General features: G+C 38.4%; 2 long non-coding RNA genes across 4 annotated transcripts in view; one reads left to right on the top strand and one right to left on the bottom strand.

Annotated features, from left to right (window-relative positions):
- LOC112669414 (uncharacterized) overlaps window positions 1-5,995 on the bottom strand; it is a 133,010-nt gene extending 127,015 nt beyond the window's left edge. For all 3 annotated transcript variants that reach the window (XR_003142234.3, XR_007405892.1, XR_003142233.3), the window contains exon 1: window positions 5,670-5,995. This is a non-coding gene — a long non-coding RNA (uncharacterized LOC112669414). The remainder of the gene's footprint in view (window positions 1-5,669) is intronic.
- Window positions 5,996-6,005: 10 nt separating this feature from the next.
- On the top strand, window positions 6,006-8,388 carry LOC125753630 (uncharacterized). The gene is made up of 2 exons (XR_007405893.1): window positions 6,006-6,145; window positions 7,106-8,388. It is a non-coding gene; the product is annotated as an uncharacterized LOC125753630 (long non-coding RNA).
- Window positions 8,389-11,444: the final 3,056 nt, after the last annotated feature.

Consider the following 11,444-nt stretch of genomic DNA (forward strand, 5'->3'; position numbering starts at 1 on the left):
AGCCCGGTCAGGAGACTGGCTATGTGCTACCGGCTATGTGCTGTGACTGGTGTTTTCCTAGTGATGAGCTGAAGTTACACTGGTGAAGTTATGCAAGAGACTTGGTTTGCAGGCTTCTTACAGTTTTTTAACTGGTTTTTTGATGGTATTACTCCCATTGCCCTTAGCCAAGTCTGGAGTCTATTGCTATGTTGGCACTACATTGGCATTCTTGATAGAGTGTTTGTATTTTGTTTTTCTAGCAATCAAGGGAGTGAGTGTTGGATTTTGTGCTACAAAAGCAGACAACTTTTCGTTTTAGCTTGTCATTAAAAATCCTTGGATGTTGTGGGTCTGGTGTGACTCACGCTAGTAGAGAACATTGGTGTTTTAAAGTCCACTGTAGACCCATTGTTACTTGTCACTCATGATCACATAGTAGGTGTGGGGGCCTTATAAGAACCATCCAGAAAGACAGGACAAAGATACTTTTGTTTGTTCATATTTATGGGTACTTTCATGAAACATGAGTTATTTTATTCCAGAATCTCATTCTGGCCCATGCTTTTCTGCATTCTATATCCTGTCCATGGGCAATTCCATCATATAACAATATGCTGGAAATAAGGTAGAAATTTTTACCTTAGAAATTTCTTTTTCTTATTTTCATGAAAGCTAAAAATTTGGGCACCAGTGACTATGAGTTACTTCATCACAATTCAATAAAGGATGTATTTAACTAGAACCCACATGTACCATAAACTAAAAGTCACAACTCTTAATAATTTTGAAAAATACAGGAGGATGCCTTAGTTACAGCTTTAAAAAAAAAAAATTTCATGCCCATATAGACCAGCCTTGTACTTACACTGAGTTACTATGCCAGAAAGTACTACAAATCAAAATAAAGGAAATAAAAATTATTGTTGTAAAAGTATTATTGAGATATAATTCATGAACTCTACAATTTATCCATTTATATATGCATAATTCAATGATTTTTTTAAAATCAGTGATTTTTAATATATTCAGAGTTGTGCAATTATTACCACAATTAATTTTAGAACTTTTTCATCACCCAAAAAACCCCCACACTCTCTATCACCCTCAAGCATTCCATACCTCTCTGTAAGCCCTAAACAACCACTAATCTACTTTCAGTCTTATAGGTTTCTTTATAGATTTGTCTAATCTGGACATTCCATATAAATTGAATAATATAATATGTGGTCTTTTGTGAAAGGTTTCTTTCACTTCACATAAATTTTCAAGTTTTATCCATGTTGTAGCATGTGTCAATACTGTTATTCTAATGGCTGAGTAAAATTCCACTATATACTGAATGAATACACTATGTTCATTTATCCATTCATCAATTCATAGATATTGGGTTGTTTCCATTATTTGGCTATTATGAATAATGTTGCTTAGAACATTCATGAACAAGTTTTTGTGTAGACATGTTTTCATTAGTTTTAGGTATATACCTAGGAGTAGAATTTCTGGATCAAATGGCAAATCTATATTTAAGTTCTTGAGAAAGTGCCAGACGGTTTTCCAAAGTAGCAGCTGTATAATTTTACACTCCCGCCAGCAGTGCATGAGGCTCCTAATTTTTTCACATCTTCATCATTTCTTGTTACTTCTCTTTTTGATTATACCCTTCCTCATGGATGTGAAGTGGTATTTCATTGCAGCTTTTTGTTTGTTTGCTGGATGGTTGATTGGTGGGTTGGTTTGACAATTCTATACATTATACAGTGCTCACCATGATAAATGTAGTTACCACTGGTCATCATACAAAGTTATTACAATATTATTGGTTATATTCCCTATGCTGTACTTTTCATCTCTGTGATTTATTTATTTTATAAACGGAAGTTTTTATCTCTTAATTATCGTGGTTTTGGTGTGTATTTTCCTAATGACAAATAATGCTGACCCTCTTTACATGGGCCTACTGGCCATTTGTATATCTTCTTTGGAGAATTGTCATTCAGATCCTTTACCCATTTGCTAATTGGGTTGTCTTTTCTCTTTCTTTCTTTCTTTCTTTCTTTCTTTCTTTCTTTCTTTCTTTCTTTCTTCTTTCTTTCTTTTTTCAGTTATAAGAGTTCTTTATTCTAGAGACAGCCCTTTATCAAATATGACTTTCAAATATATCCCATTTTGTGTCCTGTCTTTTCACTTTCTTGATACTAAACTTGAAGAAGAAAAGTTCTTAATTTTGATGAAGTCTAATTTATCTATAATTTTTTATTGTTTCTTGTGCTTTTGGTGTCAAAAATAAGAAGCCATTGCTAAATCCAAGGTCATAAAGATGTAGTTCTAAGTTTCATTCTGAAAATTCTTTAGCTTTAGCTTTTATGTTTAGGAAATTGATTCATTTTGAGTTACTTTTTATGTATGGCATGAGGTAAAAGTTCAACCAATTTCATTCATTTGTATGTGGATATCCACTTGTCCTAATACCATTTGTTGGAATCAAATAATATTGAAAAAAGTAGCATCTAATTTTCTCATAGAAAAAAAAACACCGTAAAAAGGTTAAAATCCTGATAAAGACCAGACATTCCAATTCATTTTGGCATGATAATAATCCTGGGCTTAATCACCAACTTTATATAAAATACACAGACTTGTTGGTATAATTTAGTATAAACATTTCAATTAAACTCTGAGCAGCATAGTTACCATGTTCAAGCTCGTATTTAATAGGATACACTGTCATAATGTATTATATAGAAGTTCTTTCCTTTTTTGTATTTAGTGCTTTAATTTTACTGAAATAAATTAATTGAAAGAAAGCTTTATGGGTGTCCTGGGATGATGAGGCTTTCAAAGATGGGTTTTGAGAGGAAAATTTTGGAAAACACTTATTTGAAACTCATGAATGGCTTTATATGAAAATGAAGTAAGGATATCTATTTGCCTGGCCTGTTTTCTTCATTATACATTTCCCAGAAGAAATGTATATTGGGTATCAGAGATCAAGCAACTGTATTGGCTTCAAAATATAGAGTTCACTTGCTTCTTTTTTTTTTTTTTTTTTTTTTGAGTTGTTACCAAATATTGAGCATTCTCTCCTGTGTCATAATGTCATATAAACTTATATTGGGTAGTCCCTATTTGTGGTAAAATTTCTATCACTTACTCCCTAACTATATTATTATATTCCAATGTTAAGGGCTTCAAAACTTTGGCCTAAGTTACAGCCCAACAGAGACACTAAATTTCTGCATTTAACACAAAACTTAAAATATTGGAGGTTTTTCCTTCTTACCCATAATACCTACATGTTATTTTTGAAATTCAAACCAGCACTAGAGTTCATTATCTTCCCAATGCAAGCAATTTTTGTTTGTTTTATTACACTTAAATCAAAGGCTCAAAATAGCTATCTGTGATCCAATGATTCTTTGGTACTTTAAATATAATTTATATCTTGACCATTCATTGCCTAATTTTTAGATAATACATTATGATATTGTAGACCAGTAAATACAACTTTATAACACTGAGGTTGGTAACTATGTCGTCCAGTGCTTACTTTTTAAAAAAATTATACTAAGTTATACAACAAAAGAACAAATCACTTACTTATCAATTTTACTGAGATAAAACTTATAAACAATAAAATGCATACATTTTAACTATAAATTATTATTATTTTTAGCTTTCAGATTTTTTGAGAACAATGCCTTGGTTATAGCGCTTGCTTGAGTTCCAGGTTATAACAGAGTTCCTTTTTTGGGGGAGGGGGGTGTGAATGTCCTGAGCTGTGCTTGTCTTCACATTTTAGACCACTGGTTCTCAAACCTCAGTGAGCATTTAAATTTAAGTGTAGAATTTTATGAATTTTCACAAATGTAAATATTCACTGACAAATGTAACCACCAGCACAATCAAGATATAGAAGATTTTCATCAATCCAATGGTTTCCTCAAGTCCCTTTGCAAACTCCACTCCCACACCTGGCACCAGAGTACCACTGATACGCTTTCTGTCCTGATAGGTTAGTTTTGTCTTTTCTAGGATTTAATAGCAATAGAATCATACCATATGTACTTTTTCATGTCTGCCTTTTTTTTTTTTTAAGATTTTATTTATTTATTCATGAGAGACAGAGAGAGAGAGAGAGAGAGAGGCAGAGACACAGGCAGAGGGAGAAGCAGGCTCCATGCAGGGAGCCCGATGTGGGACTCGATCCTGGGACTCCAGGATCACGCCCTGGGCCAAAGGCAGGGGCTAAACCGCTGAGCCACCCAGGCATCCCCTCATGTCTAACTTCTTTAACTCAGCAAAATGTTTGTGAGATACATACATGTTGAGTGCATGAGTACTTTGTTCCTTTTTATGGCTGAGTAGTATTCCATTGTATGGCTATACCAAATTTCTTGATTCCTTCACCTGCTGCTGGACATTTGAGTCATTTCTAGTTTAGGGCTATAATAAACAAAGCGTTATTGTGCTTGCTTCTGCAGGACACATACTAAAAAAATAAAGCGTTATAATATTTGTGTATAAGTCCTTGTATGGCTGTATTTTTCATTCCTTCTAGGTAATCAATCATTCAGGAGTGAGATTGCCAGGCCATATGGTAACTGTATATTTAACTTTATTAAAAACAAAAACCAAAACTGCCAAAATCTTTTCCAAAGTAGTTGTATCATTTTATATTCCCACCACCAGTATATGAGTTCCAATTATTTCACATTATGAGCTATAAAGATAATATTTCTATGCTTTTGCAAAATTGGTGCTAAAAAGATGAGATCCTGAGTTAAAACCAGCTTTGGGAAGTTAATTTACAACTATTCAGTAATGCAAGCACTCCAGAGAGAATGGTCTAACTCTGGTTATGTGTGTTTACATTTAAGGGAAAATGAGGCCTAAGATTTTGAAGACTTCTGTAGATTATAAAAGCTTGAGACAAAGGGGCTTATCTGGTCATTGAACAGGTTAATTTGCATTTAAAAAAGTAAGAATGAGAACCCAGGATTCTTTCCACTCATCTCCAAGGAGAAAAGGTTTTTTTTTCTCACTCCTTCTGGGATCAAAGGAAGAGACAGCTGACTTTATCCCATAAATAGGCAGAGAAAATCCATGTTTATCCATCCTTTGCCTATGAAGTGTAGGACCGCTTGTCTAGAGAATCTTTCCATCTGGCTTTTGTTGCCTTGCAACAGCAGTAAATCAATGAAACAAGGAGGCCTGGTGTGGTTATTATTGTGTAAATGGTACCAAACAATGGTACCAAAGTAGTTTCATGGGGAAAAAAGTAGACTTTTCAACAAATGATGGTGAAACAACTGGATATCCAATTGGGGGGAAAAAATACACATATATATACACATACACACACATGTCTTACAGCACACCATATATAGAAATTAATTATACTTAATTAATAGAGTCAAAGCCATGAAAATTCTTTTTTTCTTTTTTTGAACAAAGCCATGAAAATTCTATAAGGAAAGAGAAAATCTTCATAAGCTTTGGGTAAGCGAAGATTTTCTTAGGACACAAAAAACATAAAGCAGTATATTTTTAAAAACACGTAAATACTAAGTCCATGAAGAAATTATTTTATCCAATTATAACTTCTTACTTTTTTTCTTTTTTTCGTACCAAATTACTTTATTTGAAGGAATGGTACAAATGGAAGCAGATGTTTTGGTACAACTTACAGAAAAGGTGAAGGTAACCCCAACACGCATGCGCTGCCTCGGTGACCGGGGACGTCACCCCTCGGCTGTGGGAAGGCAGGCCTCGCTACCGGCGGTTCCCAGGGCGTGCCTGTCAGCGAGAGGCTCTGACGCGCCAGGTTCGGTGACGTGCTCACCCGTTCTCTGATGGATGTCGCCTGCTCGTTCGGGTAATGAGTCTCCATGAAGTCACACAAGTGGGATCATTTTCTCCAGTGGCCAGTTTGTGCAGTTCCGGTCGTGTCTGATTCACGCCGTTCTCCGAGTGTAACGCACACTGTGGTGCATTCAGCCCGTTCTGCCCATCGTCACCGTCTGGTTCTTAATATCCTGAGGGAGGATTCGACCCCCTCGTGGGTTCTGCAGCTTCGTAGTTTCTTAGCATGTTCCCTCGCCTCTTGAGGTTGGGGAAGAAAATACTTGGCAAAGTTCTTCAAAGACACAACGTCACGGTCAAAGTAAGAAGACATGGACAAGGCGCGGGCTCCAGGTTGATGTGGTGGTTGATGGCGGCCGCTGAGGCCTGCGGTAGTGGTGGGGCCCCGGGGGGGTCACGCAGTTGTCATGGCGGCAGCTGAGGCCTGGGGTAGTGGTGGGGCCCTGAGGGGGGCGGGGCGGTCAGTCCATGGCGGCCGCTGAGGCCTGCGGTAGTGGTGGGGCCCCGGGGGGGTCACGCAGTTGTCATGGCGGCAGCTGAGGCCTGGGGTAGTGGTGGGGCCCTGAGGGGGGCGGGGCGGTCAGTCCATGGCGGCCGCTGAGGCCTGCGGTAGTGGTGGGGCCCCGGGGGGATGGGGGGGTCACGCAGTTGTCATGGCGGCCGCTGAGGCCTGGGGTAGTGGTGGGGCCCTGAGGGGGGCGGGGCGGTCACGCAGTCCATGGCGGCCGCTGGGGCCTGCGGTAGTGGTGGCGCCCCCCGGGGTGGGGGGGGGGGGGCACGCGGTTGTCGTGGCGCGGAGGAGAGGCGGCGGGGGAGGCCCCGGGGCCCGCCGGCGCTGCGAGGAGACTGGGAGGCTGCAGAGGCTGGCTCTGGGCCGCCGGCCCGTGGGGAGGATGAGCGCCAGCTCGGTCCAAGCGCTGTTGAGGCGGGAGTCCGCGGCGGCTCTCGGCGGACCCCGCGCCCTCACACATTTGAAGGAATAGCCCCGGAGATCGTGCCCGGCTGGCAGGTGCCCCGAGGGCCTACAGACCAGGAGGAGCGCGGCTTCCCGCTACCTGAATGGAGGTTCCTGTGCTGCCTCATGTGTAGACTGAGGGTGGCCCGTCTGTTCCAAGGAACTAGAAGTTTTGATCCTGACGTTTGGTTTTCGTCTACTTTTTAACTACACTTATTGCCTCCTCCTTTCTCTGGGGTAATGGCTTGCCTTAGGGTCGACCTAGTTTCCATTAGGCTTCAAACGTGTCCTAATTAATTTTCTCAGCTGTAGTTATACTGAGATTGTTCTCCAGTGTGACCTCCGTGGACTGCCGCGGTTGTGAGAGGAGGCGGCGTGGACTTGCTAAGAGGGAAAAAGTGATGGCAGGCGCACCAGCCCAAGTAGCATCGAGAAGAGATGACCAAGAAGGGGCCGCCTGGGTGGCTTAAGCCGTTAAGCCTCTGACTTGATTTCGGCTCGGATCGTGATCTCAGGGTTCTGGGATTGAGCCCTGCCTCAGGCTCCCTGATTAGTAGGAAGTCAGCGTGAGATTCTCTCTCTCTCCCTCTGCCCCTCCCCCCCATGCCTATGTACACGTTCTCTAAATAGATACATAAGTACATAAAAAAGACTATCCAGAAGGTGCTCTGTAATACAGTTGTAAAACAGTTGAAGGTTGCTGCTGAGGAAACATTTCATCGATATTCTTTCCCCTTTTCCTTAAACACATTTCAAAAATGCTTTCATTTTCATTATGAAATGTTACAGACATACAGACAAGTACCAAAAACAATCTCATAGTACCTTTGTACCTCTCGCTACTTTTAACAGCTCTATTTGAAATTGTGGCTGCTTCCTCCTATTCAGAAACTTTGGTCGTCTTCTCATTCATTGTGCTCATAAGATTTCTTAATTTCTGAAGCCGACTACAATTTGTTCTCCCAGCTTTCTTAGGTTGTTTCCAGCACTGGGGTCTGTGATCCCATTTCTCTCCACGCTGAATTTGAATGTCTCCTAGTCCTTGACAGTAAACACTCATATCTTTTTCACATTTGAAATCAATAACTCTTCTCAGTAAATAGTAGTCCTAGTATTCAAAACAAAACAAAACAACAACAACAACAACACAAAAGTTGTAAAAAGGAAGATATGTTGAGGGAATCTAGCGTGCAATACACACACACACACACAAATGAGAGAAAACCCTGGTGCAGACTGATGCAGCCAGAGGAAGAGATAGCATGATTAATAAAGAACAGACTACCCCTTAATTTCCTTGTCTTCAACACAGATTTATAAAATTTTAAGCTAGAGTCTATAACTCATTTCCAGGAAAAAGGAGAAAGCACAACAAAAATTGCTTTGAAAGCTAACTCTGGGGATCCCTGGGTGGCGCAGCGGTTTGGCGCCTGCCTTTGGCCCAGGGCACGATCCTGGAGACCCGGGATCGAATCCCACATCGGGCTCCCGGTGCATGGAGCCTGCTTCTCCCTCTGCCTGTGTCTCTGCCTCTCTCTCTCTCTCTCTGTGACTATCATAAATAAATAAAAATTTTAAAAAAAAAAAAAAAAGAAAGCTAACTCTGCTAAACTCTGCCTGTTAACTTTCATCTCTTTAAATCTGAAGCTCTTTGCATAGACACTTTGGAGTTCTAAAAATCAAAGAACCAGAAGGGAAATCTACCATCTGAAAAAGCACTATGATTTCTTATATTTGGTTTGTTGCGACACTAGTGGGAAATAAATCAGTCTCTCGCAGTATACATTTTACTTCTAGTTTTGTGTCTGGGCAACTTTACAAAATGTACAAACTCTTTCAGGCTTAATACTAGTCAAAGATTGTGTATTTATAATGAAAGAGTGTAACAGATGTGTGAAATATCCAAGAGAAGAACTAATGTAAAAATACAAAAATGATATTGTCTTTTGAATATAGTTTATTTTTTAAATATTTTTAACATAGATACAACTTATTACAATAATATTGGGTACATCTTAAATACTTGCAGTGTGTTGGAATTAAGCAATATGCAGTTGTATTTGAAATAAATGGGCCATCACTTGGGAACTGAAATATTCTGTGATCAAAAGATATTTTTGGAATGGTCATTGATCTGTATTAAAATAGCTTTTATTCCTCAAACATATACAAAAAAGATATTTTGTGCAGCCAAGGGAAGTAAACTCAAACGTAAAGGTTACAAACAATACTGAAACTGGATTATCTAAAAGTGATGAATGTTTAACAACATAATGGTTAATGACCAACAAAAGAAATGAACCAGCAACCAAGAGAAGAAAATTGCAAGGTCAGTAAAGAAATGTTTTAAGTCCGAAAAAACAAATTAAAGTGCCAAGATATCATTTTTCAACTGTTCAATCACAAAAGACCCAGATATATTCACTGAAGATGGTTTAGAAGGATCACAGTAAACTGTTAACATTGGCTACGTCCAATGAATGGAATTAGGAAAGTAAAGAGTAAATTAATTCTGTTTTAAAGATTTCTGAATTTTTCTACCTGTTTAAAACAGTATGTATTAGTCTTGTAACTTAGAAAGGAGCAATACGCTAGAAAAGTAATAGAAAAAATACAGACACATACACATACAAATCTCCATGTTGGACCCCCTTATACGCTGCTGGTTTAACTGTTAATTTCTATGGTGAAATTTGGTAATTCAAATAAAAGTTTTAAAATGTACATATTTTTTGGTGCACAAAAATTTACTTCTAGGAATTTATGTAACCAAAAATAATTATAGGTGAAGATAACTAAATGAAAGTTTATTAAAGAATTTTCATAAGAGCAAAATGTTGGAAATAATCTAAATGTCTTACAACAATAAACCAGTTAAATAAATCATAAGGTATGTGTATGACAAAATGCTGCACAGCAATTATAAATTAAGCTGTAAAAGAATACTTAATGGCATTGCAATGTTCATGATGTATTATTAAATAAGAAGTAATGTAAAATTGGACTGCAGCTAAATCAATTTTTGTTTAAAATTACATAGTTATATATCATATATATGGTGGCATTATGAATTTACATCATATTATTAGCAGTGGTTATGTCCCATTGTTAAGGGGACACGGATAGTTTTAGTGTACCAATGCAATCTGGAAAGTGTTCAAATCACTCCTAAGACCTAAAAAAGAAAAAAAATATATTTTTTGAGCCAAGGGAGAGTGGGTTTAAGTAACAGAGAATAGGAGAATTTTTCTCTCTTGTGTATTGACAGAGAAATAAATAGATTATTGAAGGAGAGAAAGGACCTATGATAAGCAGAATTTGAAGATACCCCCCAATGAATCATATTCTTGTATAATCCACCCCCCCCCCCTTTGAACTGGGGAAAATCTATAATCTCACTTCTAGCCACCAGAAAATGGCACAGGTTTTGCCATGGTCACTCCATAACTTTTTAGCCTTACGTAGGACTTGTTCTCAATAGACCAGAGCCAGAATTCTCTTGCTGCCTCTGGAGAGATCAGCTGCCATGTTGTAAGGGATCTTACAAAAGGGCCATGGGGCAGGAATTATGGAGGACTTCAGAACCTGAGCATGGCCTTCTGTTGACAGCAAAAATTAGGTCCTTAGTTCCATAACCACGAGGAATTCACAGACACCTAAATCACATCATGAGGAGTTCGCATTGTGGTGACCACTCCAGGCTTTGGATCTTGACTGATCTGAATTTGAATCCCAGTCCAATTGCCTACAAACTTTTTGACATTAGGCCAGTTGCTTAAATGAGGGCTTTACTTTTCCCATTTATAAAATGGTTATAATAAGATCTATGTTGTGGAGTTATTGTATAGATTACCTTAAATAATACATTATAACTGCTTAGTACATAGCAAGTGCTCAGTGAATATGAATTATTATAATTATTATTTTGTCTACAGGAGATGATGCCCAAACTAAATTCAAAAGGAGTAGTAGTTAATCTGCTAACGGTTAGGGAGAGTTAAGAGATTCAAAAAAAAAGTTTAAAATAATAACATTTGGGGAACTGTTAGCACTTCTGTATGAAATATATCTATTGAATCTTTACATATGCCAGTCATATTTTAAAGTTGAGGATACAGACGTGGACAGTTTTTGCCTTTAAAGCATTCATTCACCCTAAGGAGAAATAAATTTACATGCACGCACACTAACAGTTACACACACGCACAAATGTAATTCAAAGCAGATTGTGGTAGGCATTACCACTATTCACCAATATACAGCTCTCCACTTCTGGGCACATGAGAAGGTGACACCTTTCCATCTCTTTAAAATTAAGCATAACCATCTGACTTGATTTAGCCAACTAAATATGAGTAATGTTTAGAAGTATGTTACTCCTGTATGGAAGTATATATTTCTAACACTCGGCTCTCTCCCCCACTCTTCTATTGCCTCATTGACTGCAAAAGCCTAAATAAGAGGATGAAACCATTTGGGCCACAGAGCCATTGGCTGGAGAACTACTGTCCTGGAGTCTCATCCAGGTTTGTTTTCAACTTTGGGGGATGTAATAATCTTTTGTTGTATTAAGCCAAAGTGTTTGGCCAGTGTAACCTTATCTATTTTGACAGATTCATATATTGTTACCAGAAGTGGGCGATTC

Source organism: Canis lupus, chromosome 25 (genome assembly GCF_003254725.2).
Source record: "Canis lupus dingo isolate Sandy chromosome 25, ASM325472v2, whole genome shotgun sequence".
In the NCBI taxonomy this organism is placed as follows: domain Eukaryota; kingdom Metazoa; phylum Chordata; class Mammalia; order Carnivora; family Canidae; genus Canis; species Canis lupus.